The sequence below is a fragment of the Canis aureus genome, chromosome 6 (genome assembly GCF_053574225.1).
Source record: "Canis aureus isolate CA01 chromosome 6, VMU_Caureus_v.1.0, whole genome shotgun sequence".
NCBI lineage: Eukaryota > Metazoa > Chordata > Mammalia > Carnivora > Canidae > Canis > Canis aureus.
In genome coordinates, this window is record NC_135616.1 from 51,216,796 (window position 1) to 51,233,627 (window position 16,832).

Sequence of the window (16,832 nt, forward strand, 5' to 3'; positions counted from 1 at the left end):
TAATTATTATAATTATTATCACTAGTAATCTGACTAAGCCTGGACATTAAGATAAGCTACTTATTTACTCATTGAGAACAAGTAAAACTTAACAAATAATTAGGAACACCTGTTTATTGTATTCCTTAATTAGTCTCTGACATCAAGCTAAGCTAAATATATTCTTGACTTAAGGATGGAAAAAAACAACATATGAGTGTCCCTTCCCTAAACTAAGTGACTACTTTATTTATCTTCATATAGCATTTGGGGCTTCATGTTTCTCTTCTTACATCTGGCTCGCATATATTATCATTATTGTAAGACTGAAAGGGAATCCAAGTATTTATGGTGAGCAGGTGAGCAGAAAATAGAAGTATTCATGAGCTTTGTATTGTGCAAGGCCCTTCATTTACAATCTCTCATGTATTGTTAGTAAATAAATAGAGAAAGTATATGGTGGTTCAAAGCATGGCCTTTTTAGAGTCAGAGATTGAGGTTCAAACCTCAGCTCAACATTTTACAAAGTGGAACAACTTGGGCAAGCTTGTAAGGCAGGGCCTGGAACACAAGTATCCAATGAGTGATTATTATGATTATGTTGTGAAATGGTAATGGGTAGACATTTATCAGGCTAATGATTTATTTATTTATTTTAAGAAAAATTGCCTTAGTCTAGACATATTGTTTCACAGAGACAACACACTATTCCAGGGAAGTTCTCATCACTTTGTCACTGGAGAATGTTGATCCTCACTGTGAGCTGTTAAATAGGTGTGTTTCTTGGAGCAGAAACAGAAGCTGAATGGGAGAGCCTAACAGGTAACTGATGTTTGAAACTAGGACAGGTTTCATTTAAGATAGTTTGATGGCCCTTGTAAGTAAAATTGTTCAAGTATATTACTGCCTGGTTGAAGGAAAACAAATGGATTCTAGTGGTCACAAGGGCAACAAGCAGGGAATAGAAAATAAATCAGAAGAGTTCTTGAAATGTGGTTGTGGTTGTTGTATTGCTGGAATACGGCAAGTCAGCAACTTCTTTACTACTTATTAAAGGAACCTGTACTTCAGCAACTTGCCTGTATTGATTCCATTTACTTTGGTTGTATCCTCTAGTGATTTAGCAAAGAAATGCCTACCTGGCTCAATGTGCCAAGAAAAAGAACAACAGGAAAGAGGAGGATCAAATGCAATGACTATGATGAGAAGCAGGGGTAGGGGCAGTGGTCCTAGGTGCAAGTATAATCTCCTCAGGTGGATAAAGGGGTCTTCCAGGCTCTTGGGTACAGAATTCTTTTCAGTTAATCTCTTGTGTTTTGTCGAAAAAAAGAATTGGTTTTTGTTCTCTATTTAAGAGAAAAGAGGGAAGGGGGGGGAGGGAGAAAATTATGTACAGAAACCATGTTAATATAGACAGAGGAGGAAAAAAATGTCCCATCATTGTCATTATTCATACACAGATTTGCAGAAAGAAAGCCTTTGAAAGACCAAAGCTTCATCTTACTTGCTCCCCTCTTCTTCAAGTATAGATGGTTCTAAAATATCCTTGGCCTTTTCTTTTGTAAGGACTTGATCTTTGCCTACAGCTATTTTCAGGCTAGGCATTCAGTACAATGTAGATTAGTGAAAGCCAGAGAGTGCCTGGAATACCTATGATCAATGCATGTCCCAATATCTCCTGATTGATCACACATGAAAACCCAAATCTACTTTTATTGATCAGCTTTTAGAAAGGAAAGAATGTGAACAAACACTCTAAATTGGATTACAGGCATTCAATATTTATTTTTTTGAAGATTTTTAAAAATTTATTTATTCATGAGAGACACAGAGAGAGAGAGAGAGGCAGAGACATAGACAGAGGGAGAAGCAGGCTCTATGCAGGGAGCCCGGCATCACGTTCTGAGCCAAAGGCAGACGCTCAACCTCTGAACCACCCATCTTCCCAGCATTTAATATTTAATGAGCTTTTCATTATTGCTAGCCACCTGACATTTATATGAACCATTCTTTTCTTAAAGAGAGTATTCATATGGATTTTCCTTTCATGAATGAGGATGAGTAAATGAGTCTGTTGTTGAAAGTTTTCAACACTGAGTGGCCACTGAGGTCACTATCTATGCTGGCGGTCACTATGGTTTTGAGTTGCTAGGGTTTTTAAGTTATTTTTTACGAATGTGCAATTAAGACAGTGTTGTTACATGCTTTGATGATTTAACACCTTACACTGATGGTGGTCATTTCTTTACTGGACCTTCTTTTTTGCACATTTTCCCCCACAGGATCCTTTATAATGTGTATATTTTAACCATTTTACAGCTGAAGAACATGGACTTTCAGCAGGACTCAGGAGTATTAATTTTTCTTTGCTATGGTACCTCTGAATTTGATAGGTATAATACACAATAGATTGGTGTAGCTCGGCATCAACAGACAACGACTTTGCTGGAGACATGTATGTTTTCAACCTATGCCAAAGGAGAAAAAAGTTGAATACAATTTAAAAGCAAGAAATAACCTAAGTGGTTTCCATTGGGAGAAAATACAGAAGAAATATAATGAATATCGTAGTATACACCCAAATTAACCCCTCCTCATCCCCTTTAGGACTGAAGCCCTTGTCTTTCAGCTCCTGGGAGGGTTCGTAGCTAACCACCCTCAGATGGAGCTATCTCCGATGGTTTTCTTCAAAAAGCTGAAGGGAGCTTCCTTGTCCAACTGTCCCTTTTCCAGGCACTCAGTGACTGGTGGATATGGGAGATGGAATTTTGACCTCTGGCCCTAGTTTGAGGGAGCTCTGAAAGGCCACCCAATTCCAGAGCTCCTGTAGGACTGGCGGGGACTTTTGTTGTTACCATGTCATGGTTCTCTGTCTCCTGTTTCTAACAGCCCTCAAGGATACTGATGCAGAGAACACTCCCCAGTAAATTGCTGTTCATCAAACTTGAGATGAAGGGAATAATGATAGCAAACCTTAGTGAGTTCTTAACACATGCCAGATCCTGTTCTGAGTACTTTACATGAAACACTCACTCACTATACCAGCTGAGCTAGAGCTCAGGAAAAGGAGACATAATAAGATTAAGAAATTTGTCTGTAGTTACACAATGGGGGGTGGAAGTGTCAGGATTCAAATCCAGGCAGCCTGGAAGGGCAGCAAAGGATAAGCAATATCAGCAGAGAGGGGGGAGAAAGGAGAGAACAGTTAGAGAAGTAGGGGGGACACATGGTACAACATTGGGGGGGAGCGGAAAAAAAACGCAGTAGGAAGGGGTAATGGAGGGAGGGTCTGAGAAGGATTAAGCGGAGGCCTTTAGGTTTCCTCATATGTGGAGCTAGTGAAGTCAAATTATTAAACTTTCTTTTTTTACAAAAGGTATACCTTACTTTTATCAAAATCTTGAAGAAGGGGCAGCCCCAGGGGCCCAGTGGTTTAGCACCACTTTCAGCCCAGGGCATGATCCTGGAGACCTGGGATCGAGTCTCACATCAGGCTCCCTGCATGGAGCCTGTTTGTCCCTCTGCTGGTGTCTCTGTCTCATGAATAAATAAATAAAATCCTAAAAAAAAAATATTGAACCAGAGTGTTTCTCTAAGCTTCAAAAATGAATGCATTAAAATTCTAGAGTCTGATAAAACCAATAGTGGTGCAGATGTGAAACAACAGAAGTCTATGGCCGGGCCCTGGTACCACTGCTGTGACTCCACCTTGTAAAATTGAACACCCTCATCACCTATGACCCAGCAACTGCACCACTAGACACACACCCCAGAGAAGAGTCTGCATGCCTCCTAGATGATGTGTAGAAGGATGTTCATAGTAGTATTGTAAAAGTAAAGAACTGGAGACAGTGACAATAATCCATTAAGGAGAGAATGGGTAAGTAAGTTGTGGTCTAGTTACTAGCACAGTGACACTTAGAGCAACTCTACATGAATGAATCACAGTGCTAGGCAAAGCATGTGAATCCTACATGCATAAGGCCAGCTGAAATAAGCAAATTTCAAAATAAAAATAGTCAGATGGACAGAGCACTTACTCTGTGTAGGACACTATTCTAAGTACTTTACATATATTAATTCATTTACTTCTACCAAGACCCTAAAAGGTTAGGTATTATTGTCACTCTTTTTTATAGAAGGGGAAACCAAATCATGCAGACATTAAGTAAATTACCGAAGGTCCCACAGATACTAAATGACAGAGCTAGAATTTGAACACAGGCTGCTTAACACCAGAGATCATCCTCTTATCACTCTAACCTTTGCCAGGTACTATGGTTCAATTCTTAAATGAAGTTTAAAAATAGGCAAAACTAAATATATATTGTGTATCAATGTGTTTGTCTATAAATATATTACATAATTTCTCTCACACATACTATATATAGTATGTGAATATTATATATTATTATATGAATATTATATATAAATATGATACACACAGGGAATCATGAACTCCCAATTCAGTGTTGTCTTTTTAGTGGAGAGACAGTGGAAGGGGACAGGGAGGGAGAGTATAGATAGATAAGGTATTGGTAATTTCTAGTTCTTAAGATGATAGTGGGTGTTTTGTGGCCTCTTCTGCTTCACAACCATATAATACATAAATGTAGCATGTAAGTCATGCATCCAATATTATTACATTAAAAAGGAACCATCTGGGGAACCTGCTGAAATGTAAATTCATAGGCCCAACTTGAGAATTTTAATTCAGGGCCAGGAATATGCATTTTTAAAAAATATATTTTTTTAGTTATTTGAAACAGAGAGAGAGCACAGTGGGGAGGAGGGTCAGAGGGAGAGGGAGAAGTGACTTCCCACTGAGCAGGGAGTCTGATGTGGGGCTGTATCCCAGGGCCCTGGGATCATGACCTGAGGTGAAGGCAGATGCTTAACTAACTGAGCCACCCAGGCGCCCCGTGGGAATGTGCATTTTAAAAGACAAGTCCAGGTGGTTGTCAAAAGGAGTCCAGAGCCTACAATATGAACAACCCTGAGATAGAAGGTGGGGCAGATTCTTACCCACTAGTATCCATGGTCTATTGCTACTTAACAACCTTAACTTAGTGGCTCAACTAGCAATCATTTTCACAGTTGGGAGTTGAAGCTGCCTCTGGATGGCCCTCAAGTGGCCTCTCACCTTCAGCAGACATCACTGGGCTTTCCCCATGGTGTCAGAGAACAAGAGAAGCCGGGGCAGCTGCAAGGTGTCAGCAGTATGAGTCCTGGCATCAAGCGTTTTGATTATAGTGTCTTGGCCTGACTTTAAATTCTGCATTGCAGAGGCACCCATTTCAAAGATGACCATATCCAAAATAGGGCCAGCTATGGGACACAGCTACTAGCAAAACCACTAGATAAGGAGGCAGGACCTCCCATGCCCCTGCATAAAGTTCCACTTTTAGAAAGCCCTGGGGAACTTAGCTAACTCAGGAGTGACCCAGCTTCTCTCTCCCCTTGCCCTAATTCCTGCTCTTATGTTTTAAATTCATAAAGAAGAGACAGCCTGTGAAACTCTACCCTACCCTTGGCCCCTAATAGAGGCAGAGACCCAGGTCCACCCTTCTCCCACCTCCACCCCTGCTCTTTACCTGAAACCTTATTTGTGTGACCCTTGGGCATGCCATGTATTGTCTGGGAATACAAATCTTGTTCCATGTATTGTCTAGGAGTACAAATCTTGTTCTTCAAAGGCCTCAGATGGCTTTGCTGAGGTGCACACTGCAATCATAACAAGTACCACAAGGGCAGGTGCAGCCAAAGTATCAGCCCCAGTGGTGGTTGGGAGAAATGTGTGTGGGGCCCAATAGGAGTCAATATGGCTCAAGTGATGGCCTCAGGCATTCCTAGCCCAGAATAACACTGGCAATAGACTGGGATGTGGAACCTTCCCAACATCAGGTTTGCTACATTCTATTGCAGAAAACAATCACAAGACAAGGTCAGATAGAAGAGAGAGAAATGGACGGTCCCTCAGGATGGGAGGAATGGTGAAAGTCATTGCAAAGAAGTGTGCATACAGGGATGGGTAGAATTATTACAGCTGTCCTTATAAGCACTTTATTATCCTAGTGATGGAGCATATGCATTTGGTCAGAGTGTCTTTAGCACTTCCTTTTTAAAACCATTTGTTGAAGTAGGATTGACGTGTAAAGAATTTTGCATATTGAAAGACGAGTTTGGAGATAAGTATACACCCATGAAACCATCACCACTGTCATGCCCATCAGGTGCCAAAGTTTCCTTTCATTCCTTTATTATTATTATTATTATTATTATTATTATTATTATTATTAATTAGTGTGTGTGTGTGTGTGTGTGTGTGTGTGTGTAGGGAGTGGGTAAGAACAGCTTAGTCTTTTATGCTTCTGATGCTCTTTCTGGCACACACTGTGGAGACAGGCAACTGACCAATGATTTAAGGGCTGAGATCCTGAACAAATTAATCCTTACTCAAAATTACATCTGCTTCAACATACAAGTGGCAACACTGTTTATAATAACAAAATACTAGAAACAACTTAAATGTTCATCAATACTGGACAGGTTAAATTACGGTACATCCTTAAAACAGATGTGCTTAATATAACAATCCATCATCAAAAAGAATAAGTAGATCTCCTATTGACATAAAATTATCTTCAAGACAGATTAGCAAATGAAAAAAATGTGCAAAATGCAGGACAGTGTATATATTACACTACCATTTGCATTTTTAAAAATTTATTTATTTATTTGACAGAAATAGCGAGAGACCCTGGGGAGGGAGGGCAGAGGGAGAGGAAAGGATCCTAAGCAAACTCCTTGCCAAGCAAGGAGTCAGATGCAGGGCTCTCAGGCCCCTGTGATCATGACCTGAGCTGAAATCAAGAGTCTGACACTTATCTGACTGATCCACCCAGATGCCCCAGCCTACTTGCATTTTAAAAGGACGTTTTTGTATGTATAAGCTCTCTCTTAAAGGAGGCACAAAAAGAAGGAACTGGCAATATTGGATTTCTCAGAGGAAAAATATGGACAATTGGGAGGTTGGAGTGTGAGGGAAACTTATTTTTGCATTGTTTGAATTTTATCATCATGAGTAGGAATCATTATCCAATTGAAGTACATGAATAGAATAAATAAATTTATTGTTCTTTCTTGCCTATGTACTTTCACCTTTGAAGAATATCAGAAACAGTGGTTTAAAGATTTAAGAGAAAATAAGATTTAGATATCTGTGAATGGCTAAGAGGTCAATGCCTTTAAGATAAGTAGTAGAATGCTTTAGCCAACTCTGATCTTCACAGAGGAAAGGACAGGGTCATAACATTGAGGCTGCCAGCCTAGAGCTCAGAGGTCTTTGAAGGATACCAGTTCTGTTTTATAGACACCCCCCAAAGCAGGTTTGTGCCTCCCAAATTTAGGGTGTTACTCCAGCATGAAAATAGGGATTGTCTCTGGTGAAGGAAAAATAGTGAGTTTTCTCTGATGAAGGAAAGACCATTTTTTCCCTAGGCAATTCTTTTCTCATTTCCTCATCAAAGCAGTTATAAAACCAGATATTTAAGAAACCTTACTCTGGTCCCTCTTCCCAAGTAGCTAGTTGGGATGCTTCATCCAACAAGCTTTTTTTCTTAGCTCTTTGCAGACGTAATGAGAGGAGAAAACCTGGTGGAGGTATTTTGGGGAGATATCTGTTACAAGAAACTCACTTTTGTTTGCTGACCCTAAATACCCAAGTGTCCTTTCAGGAGCAATTTTGCTCATGGCTTGAAACAACCTGTAACATACCTCTGAAATGGAAAACCCAAAGCCCTGAGTGCATTGTTCACTTGTCTCAGACCAGACATTCTTTACCTCTAGTCCACGATCTTTGTCCTTGGTTCTTAATGAGAAGCTGTTGCTTGACCATGCTAGGTTCCCTGGTAAGTCAGATTGAGCAAGGATGTCACCCTCAGTGTGGTGAGGGCCCCACTACCTGTCACCATGAATGACAACACTTTATGGACCTTTGAGGCCAGTCCAGATTTTACTTTTTTTGTCCTTACAGACTCAGATGATGTCTATGTAAGCAGCCATACTCTGCCTTTGAAAAGAAGAATATTATTTTAGGATGTAGCTCATTTGATGCCTCCTTATATGGCACATCTGCCTGTTTTTAATTCTACTGAGTATATATGGCTAGAAATCAATCAGAAGGATTGATTAGACCCTTTTTGGAAGAAAGAGCATAGAGAAATAAAGAGAACATTCTATCAACCAGAAATTAATTCTACTGGGGTGGGACAAGATGGCAGAGGAGTAGGGTCATTAACTCACCTGGCCCCAGCAACTTACCTAGATAACTTCCAAACCATCCTGAATGCTTACAAATTTGACCTGAGATTTAAAGAGAGAACAGCAGGAATGCTACAGAGAGAAAGGTTTTCACTTCTAACAAGGTAGGAAGGTGGAAAAAAATAAAATAAAAAAGAATCCAGTGGGGGAGGGGCCCCACATGGAGCTAGGCTAAGGCCCGGTGGCAAAAGCCTAGCCCCAGAGAAGCGGGAACTTTAAAAATCCGCATGAGGGGGTGGGGGTCTGTGGTAGTTACTGTGGGAGCTGACTCCAGAGCTGGAGATCTGGCCACTTCCAGTGTTGTTGTTCCTCCTGGTGTCACCCTGTGCCTGGGACAGAGCAGGCTGCCAGGGAACAGGGGCCTCAGGGGGTAAACAGCTCCACTGAGCCCGGCACCTGGCACAGGGCGGGCAGCTCCCCCAGGTGCACCACACCTGAGAATCAGCACAGCAGGCCCCTCCCCCAGAAGACCAGCTGGAAGGACAGGGGAAGAGCAAGTTTTTGACCAAACAGTTCTGGAAAGCTCCAGGGGAAGTTGAGGGATTTAGAACTAGAGGGTACCCCTCCTTCCCCCCGCCCCTTTTTCCAGTACAACGCGTTTTTACGTCTGCCTGTCGTCTGTCTGCCTGTCGCCGAAACACAACGTGTCAGCTCAACGCGTTTTTATATCAGACTATAAATTTCCATTTTTTTCTCTTTTCCCACCTTAACTACAATATTTTACCACCTCTTCATTTTTAAGTTTCTTCCTTTTTGACTTTCATATTTCTACAATTTCCACTTCTAGATTCCCTTCAACATACTCAACTTAATTTTGGGAGATATACAAGATCTGTTTTTGTTGTTGTTGTTGTTTTGTGTTTTTTGTTTTCTCTGCCTCATTTTGTTCTACAATGGTGGAAGTTAATACCTTCTAAAACATGACCAGCATGCACCCAGAACCAAGTGGTATACCATACTAGTTCATTCTGTGTGATTATGTTCTCTCTTTATTCCCATTCTGCCCCCCCCCCCTTTTAACTCATTTATGTTTTGGTGGTCAGTAGTGGGGCTCTCTACAAGTATTTCTGGTTTATATAAATTTGGGACTGAGCACCTTCTAACATATAGAACTTAATATACTCAGAACCAAGAGGATCACCCTCTAGGGCCCCTCAGGTAGATTACATTCTCCCTCCACTACAACTTCATCACCACCACCATCTCCCAGTTCCCCCTTTTTTCTTCTCCTTTTTTTCTTTTTTCTTTTTTTCTTTACTTTTGCCTTTTTCTCTCCTTTTTTTCTATCTTTTTTCTTCTTCTTTGGGATTCTTGGACTTTTATTTTTACTACTTTGTTTTAAAATTTGTTTTTCACTCTAGTGGTCCTTTTGTTTTATTTCATTCAGATCTTTGTTTTCAATTTCTTTTTTTTTTTTTTTTCAACTTCTGATCTCTGACCTCGTCAAAATCATCTAGGGTGTAATTTACTTAGGTCGTGGTTGATATTCTTGACTCAGCCCACTCATACAGCCACTCTGCACTGAGCAAAATGACTAGAAGGAAGAACTCACCATAAAAGAAAGAATCAGAAACAGTACTCTCTGCCACAGAGTTACAGAATTTGGATTACAATTCTATGTCAGAAAGCCAATTCAGAAGCACAATTATAAAGCTACTGGTGGCTCTGGAAAAAAAACATAAAGGATTCAAGAGACTTCATGACTGCAGAATTTAGATCTAATCAGGCTGAAATGAAAAATCAATGAAATGAGATGCAATCCAAACTGGAGGTCCTAACAATGAAGGTTAATGAGGTGGAAGAAAGAGTGAGCGAAATAGAAGACAAGTTGATGGCAAGGAAGGAAACTGAGGAAAAAAGAGAAAAACAATTAAAAGACCGTGAGGAAAGGTTAAGGGAAATAAATGATAGCTTCAGGAGGAAAGATCTATGTTTAATTGGGGTACCAGAGGACGCCGAAAGGGACAGAGGACCAAAAGCATATTAGAACAAATCATAGCTGAGAACTTCCCTAATTTGGGGAGGGAACCAGGCATTCAGATCCAGGAGATTGAGAGATTCCCCCCGCCCCCAAATCAATAAGATCCATTCAACTCCTTGACATTTAGTAATGAAATTTGCAAATTCAAAAGATAAAGAGAAAATCCTTAAAGCAGCAAGAGACAAGAGATCCCTAATTTATATGAGGAGAAATATATACTGGGAGACTTCAACTGGGTGCTTTCTGCAAATGACAGATATTCTAAGCACATCTCTAAAGAAAAAAGAGCTTTAAATGATACACTGGGCCAGATGGATTTCACAGATATATACAGAATTTTGTACCCGAATGCAATTGAATACACATTTTTCTCAGGTGCACATGGAACTTTCTCCAGAATACACCACATACTGGGTCACAAATCAGGTTTTAAACTGATGCCAAAAGATTGTGATTGTCCCCTGAATATTTTTCATATCATAATGCTTTGAAACTAGAACTCAATCACAAGAAGAAATTTGAAAGAAACTCAAACACATGGAGGTTAAAGAGCATCCTGCTAAAAGATGAATGGGTCAACTGGGAAATTAGAGAAGAATTAAAAAGATTCATGGAAACTTATGAAAATGAAGATACAACTGTTCAAAATCTTTGGATACAGCAAAAGTAGTCCTGAGAGGGAAATACATCGCAATACAAGCATCCCTCAAAAAATTGGAAAAAATTCAAATACAGAAGCTAACCTCGCACCTAAAGTAACTGGAGAAAGAACAGCAAATAAAACCTACACCAAGCAGAAGAGAGTTAGTAAAGATTTGAGCAGAACTCAATGAAATAGAGTCCAGAAGAACTGTAGAACAGATCAACAAAACCAAGGGTTGATTTTTGAAAGAACTAATAAGATAGATAAACCATTAGCCAGCCTTATTAAAAACAAAAGAGAAGAGACTCAAATTAATAAAATCACAAATGAAAAAGGAGAGAGCACAACCAATATCAAGGAAATACAAACGATTTAAAAAACGTGTTATGAGCAGCTACACACCAAAATATTAGGCAATCTAGAAGAAATGGACACATTTCTGGAAAACCACAAACTACCAAAACTGGAACTGGAAGAAATAGAGAATCTGAACAGGCCAATAACCAGTGAGGAAATTGAAGCAGTCATCAAAAACCTTCCAAGACACAAAAGTCCAGGGCAGGTGGCTTCCTAGGGGAATTCTATCAAACGTTTAAAGAAGAAACAATACCTATTCTACAAAAGCTGTTCTGAAAGATAGAAAGGGACAGAATACTTCCAAACCCATTTTATAAGGCCAGCGTCACCTTAATTCCAAAACCAGACGAAGACCCCACCAAAAAAAGGAGAATTATAGACCAATATCCCTGATGAACACAGATGCAAAAATTCCTAACAAGATACTAGTCAATAGGATCCAACAGTACATTAAGAAGAGTATTCACCATGACCAAGTGGGATTTATCCCCGGGATGCAAGGTTGGTTCAACACTGGTAAAGCAATCAATGGGATAGATCATACCAACAAGAGAAAAAAACAAGAACCATAGGATCCTCTCAATAGATGCAGAGAAAGCATTTGACAAAATACAGCATCCATTCCTGATCAAAACTCTTCAGAGTGTAAGGATAGAGGGAACATTCCTCAGCTCTTAAAAGCCGTTTATGAAAAGCCCACAGCAAATATCATTCTCAATGGGGAAACATTGGGAGCCTTTCCCTTAGGGGAATCTGTTCAAGTCCAATCTTTTTCATGTCCTTCATCTGCAGTAACAAATTATTCACACATTTCCTACTGATAACCATTGACATTGTTTCCATTTATTATTGCTGACCAGGATGCAAGAGTTCCACACTGAAATTGCTAGATTAGAGTGTATTTTAGATTTCAATTGGTTCTGACATATTCTGGAAATAGTTTCCCCTCATCCATTTCAACCACCGAGGTGTGGTCTCAATTTCTGCCAGTGTAAAAGGATACAAAATTATTTCACATTGTCCCTTTGATTGGCATTATCATGGCCACTAATACATCCTTTCTTTAGGTTTATTGGTCATTTGATTATGCCCTTCAGAGAATGCAGGCTTTATACTTTTGCTCATTTTTTTCATCAGGCAGTTTCTTTCTTGTACCATTGTGTTGGGTTGTATATATATATATGTATATACACACACACACACACATACATATACATATGAGAATGAACTACTTGTCGCCTGTATTTCAGACAGTTTTCTGATTTTGGTATTTTTTTACTAGATTTTGTTTATGCTGTATTTTCCATTTATAAGTATTATATAAAGTGAGATCTATATAAAGTCCCAAATATTAAATGTTAGAAACTTTTTTTTTAAAGCTTCTAGATTTCCATTCTTGGTTAAGAAGCTGAACCCAGTGCTTCCATTATTCATTCAGCAGCCTAGGTTTTCTTCTAAAAAATGTTGCTTCCTAAAAAATTTTTAGTCTCTAATTTTATGCACTTTTAGAAACCAAGTTTATATTCGCCCAGATGGCCAGTTGTCCTAACACAATTTATTAAATAATCCATCCATTTCTCCCACTGAAGTATGTCCCATGTCCTCTGTTATTAAAAAAATTATTTATTTTATTTTATTTTTTTTATAAAAAATAAAATCTTAGGATCAGGAACATGACGGGGATGTCCACTCTCACCACTGCTATTCAACATAGTCCTAGAAGTCCTAGCCTCAGCAATCAGACAACAAAAAGAAATAAAAAGGATTCAAACAGGCAAAGAAGAAGTCAAACTCTCCCTCTTTGCCGATGACATGATACTGTACATAGAAAACCCAAAAGACTCCACCCCAAGATTGCTAGAACTCATACAGCAATTTGGCAGCGTGGCAGGATACAAAATCAGTGCCCAGAAATCAGTGGAATTTCTATACACAAATAATGAGACTGAAGAGAGAGAAATTAAGGAGTCCATCCCATTTACAATTGCACCCAAAAGCATAAGATACCTAGGAATAAATATAACCAAAGAGATAAAGGATCTATACCCTAAAAACTACAGAGCACTTCTGAAAGCAATTGAGGAAGACACAAAGAGATGGAAAAATATTCCATGCTCATGGATTGGAAGAATTAATATTGTGAAAATGTCAATGCTACTCAGTGCAATATACACGTTCAATGCAATCTCTATGAAAATACCATGGACTTTCTTCTGAGAGTTGGAACAAATAATCTTAAGATTTGGGTGGAATCAGAAAAGACCCTGAATAACCAGGGGAATACTGAAAAAGAAAACCAGAGCTGGGGGCATCACAATGCCAGAGTTCAAGTTGTACTACAAAGTTGTGATCATCAAGACAGTGCAGTACTGGCCCAAAAACAAACACATAGATCAATGGAACAGAATAGAGAATCCAGAGATGGGCCCTCAAATCCATGGTCAACTAATATTCGACAAAGCAGGAAAGACTATCCACTGGAAAAAGGACAGTCTCTTCAATAAATGGTGCTTGGAAAATTGGACAGCCACGTGCAGAAGAAGAAATGAAACTAGATCATTCTCTTACACCATACACAGAGATAAACTCAAAATGTATGAAAGATCTAAATGTGAGACAAGAATCCACCACAATCCTAGAGGAGAACATAGGTAACACCCTTTTTGAACTTGGCCACAGCAACTTCTTGCAAGATCCATCTATGAAGGCAAGGAAAACAAAAGCAAAAATGAATTATTGGGACTTCATCAAGACAAAAAGCTTCTGCACAGCAAAAGAAACAGTCAACAAAACTAAAAGACAACCTACAGAATGGGAGAAGATATTTGCAAATGACATATCAGATAAATGTAGTATCCAAGATCTATAAAGAACTTATTAAACTCAACAGCAAAGAAATGAACAATTCAGTCATGAAATGGGCAAATGACATGAACAGAAATTTCACCAAAGAGGACACAGACATGGCCAACAAGCACATGAGAAAATGCTCTGCATCACTTGCCATCAGGGAAATACAAATCAAAACCACAATGAGATACCACCTCACACCAGTGAGAATGGGGAAAATTAACAAAACAGGAAACAACAAATGTTGGAGAGGATATGGAGAAAGGGATCCCTCTTGCACTGTTGGTGGGAATGTGAACTGGTGCAGCCACTCTGGAAAACTGTGTGCAGGTTCCTCAAAGAATTAAAAATAGAGCTACCCTAAGACCCAGCAACTGCACTGCTTGGGATTTACCCCAAAGATACGGATGCAGTGAAACGCTTAGACAGCTGCACCCCGATGTTTATAGCAGCAATGTCCACAATAACCAAACTGTGGAAGGAGCCTCGGTGTCCTTTGAAGGATGACTGAATAAAGAAGTGTGGTCTATGTATACAATGGAATATTACTCAGCCATTAGAAATGACAAATACCCACTATTTGCTTTGATGTGGATAGAGCTGTAGGGTATTATACTGAGTGAAGTAAGTCAATCGAAGGACAAACATTATATGGTCTCATTCATATGGGGAATATAAAAACTAGTGAAAGGGATTATAGGGGGAAGGAGAGAAAATGAGTGGGAAATATCAGAGAGGGTGACAGAACATGAGAGACTCTTAACTCTGGGAAACCAACAAGGGGTAGTGGAAGGGGAGGTAGGTAGGGGGTTAGGGTGACTGGGTGATGGGCACTGAGGGGAGCACTTGATGGTATGAGCATGGGGTGTTATATTAGATGTTGGCAAATCAAACTCCAATAAATAAATATACAAAAAAAAGAAATTAATTCTACTACTCATAAGCATATTCCAGTGTAACTAAAGCAATCCTGTGTGCAAATTTGGAACATCAAGTCTGGTACATCCCATAACTTACCTTGCAGCATGTATTGTCTTACTTGGCACTTTCCTGTCCCACACATTTGTGTAGAATTTGTGCCTGAATGAAAATGTCTATGGTTCCACAGATAGGTGTGTCAGTAAATGTTGGATTGGTGGTGATGGAGGGCAGGAGCTCTCTCAACTTGCTCTGGTTTAGGTGGACACATTGGTTGTGAAACCACAATTGTGGGGACATCTGAGAAATAGACATGTGCATTTCCTCTCTCTTCCTCAGACTGCACATCCTCCTGGGGGATTCCCCTGAGGAAGCTGGATGCTCCCGTCATGGGCATCAGGCCATAGCTCAAGTCCTCCCTCATTGCACTGGAACTCAAAGGTTCTTGAAGGATACTCTCTTTTGGGCTCCTTTTCCTCCAGAATAGAAGTGGCAGTTGCTATCCTGCCCACTATAAATTACAGGAAAAACAACCAAATTTCTTTGTTACTCTTATGAGCTGGGTATGGGGCAGGTGTTTTTACATGTATTTTTTCATTTTATCTTTTTAACAAATCCCTAAAGTAGGAATTATTATCTTCTCTATATAGGTATGTTACCAAAAACTCAGAGTTAAGTAATTTCTCCAAGGTCATTCAACTAAGAAATGGCAGAAGCAGGATTTAGAGCCAGGCCTATCCTCAGAACTTGTGCTTTTTATAAAATCCTCCTCCCCTGCCTTTATTTGGTGGTAACTAAAATTCCCAGCATTTCATTTACTCTTTTTTAGCACCCCCCCTCCCTGTTAATTGAAAGCTCATGTTAAAATGTGAATGTGTCCCAGATCAGTAACACCTTAAAAATCCACAAAGAGGGCAGCCCGGGTGGCTCAGCGGTTTAGTGCCGCCTTGAGCCCAGGGCCTGATCCTGGAGATCCGGGATGGAGCCCCATGTCAGGCTCCCTGCATGGAGCCTGCTTCTTCCTCTGCCTCTCTCTCTTTCTGTGTGTGTCTCATGAATAAATAAATAAAATCTTTAAAAAAATCCACAAAGATCTTGTGTTCTGAAGACAAAAGAAGTCTTGTGTGGGGTCTGCATGGCACAGACCATCTGAGCAAAGGTGACATACTTTTAAAAACAACTGAGATTTGATAGCAGTTTTGAGTTTATAAAGCCCTTTTGCAGACAGAACTGGACTAGCCCTTACAGTGCACCTATGGTGTCATCTTACCATTAGTCCAGGTTATCAATGATGAAAGGGAGCGTAAGACAGGTTTGGTACTTTGTCTTTGGTCCCACATTCAGTAAGTGGAAGGCCAGGGCTTAGCTGAGGTCTCCTGACTCTGTCCTGGCATCAACAATCTCTGTTGATTTTGAATAACCCTCAAAGACCCATAGCTACCCTCTCACTCTCACCCCTGAAAAAAAACAAGCCCTTATTTACATTTGCCCCAATGTTTGACCTTGTCCAAGTTAGACTCACTCCTTGACTGAGTTAGTATATGACAGTGATGACACTGGGAAGGGAGGCATTCATTAGATAGCAAAGTTATTAGCATGGAATCATTTTCCTGATTAAGATTTCACAGTGTCTAGTGTAGCTCCACAAATTTTTAAAAGGTTTTCAAGTACTTGTTGGCAGTGAGAGAAAAGCAATGAGAGACTGGACAGAGGCCTTCAGCTTCGAATGTCATCCTCAAGCCATGGAACATTGATCATTCATGTTCTTCCTTTCATTCAACA

The 16,832-nt window shown here is 39.8% G+C and overlaps 1 long non-coding RNA gene across 1 annotated transcript in view; it reads right to left on the reverse strand.

The window, feature by feature from the left end:
* Window positions 1-1,771: 1,771 nt before the first annotated feature.
* LOC144316093 (uncharacterized) overlaps window positions 1,772-16,832 on the reverse strand; it is a 52,988-nt gene continuing 37,927 nt past the window's right edge. The window contains exons 4-5 of the long non-coding RNA XR_013381889.1: window positions 8,302-8,343; window positions 1,772-2,447 (exon numbers count right to left, since the gene is read on the reverse strand). This is a non-coding gene — a long non-coding RNA (uncharacterized LOC144316093). The remainder of the gene's footprint in view (window positions 2,448-8,301; window positions 8,344-16,832) is intronic.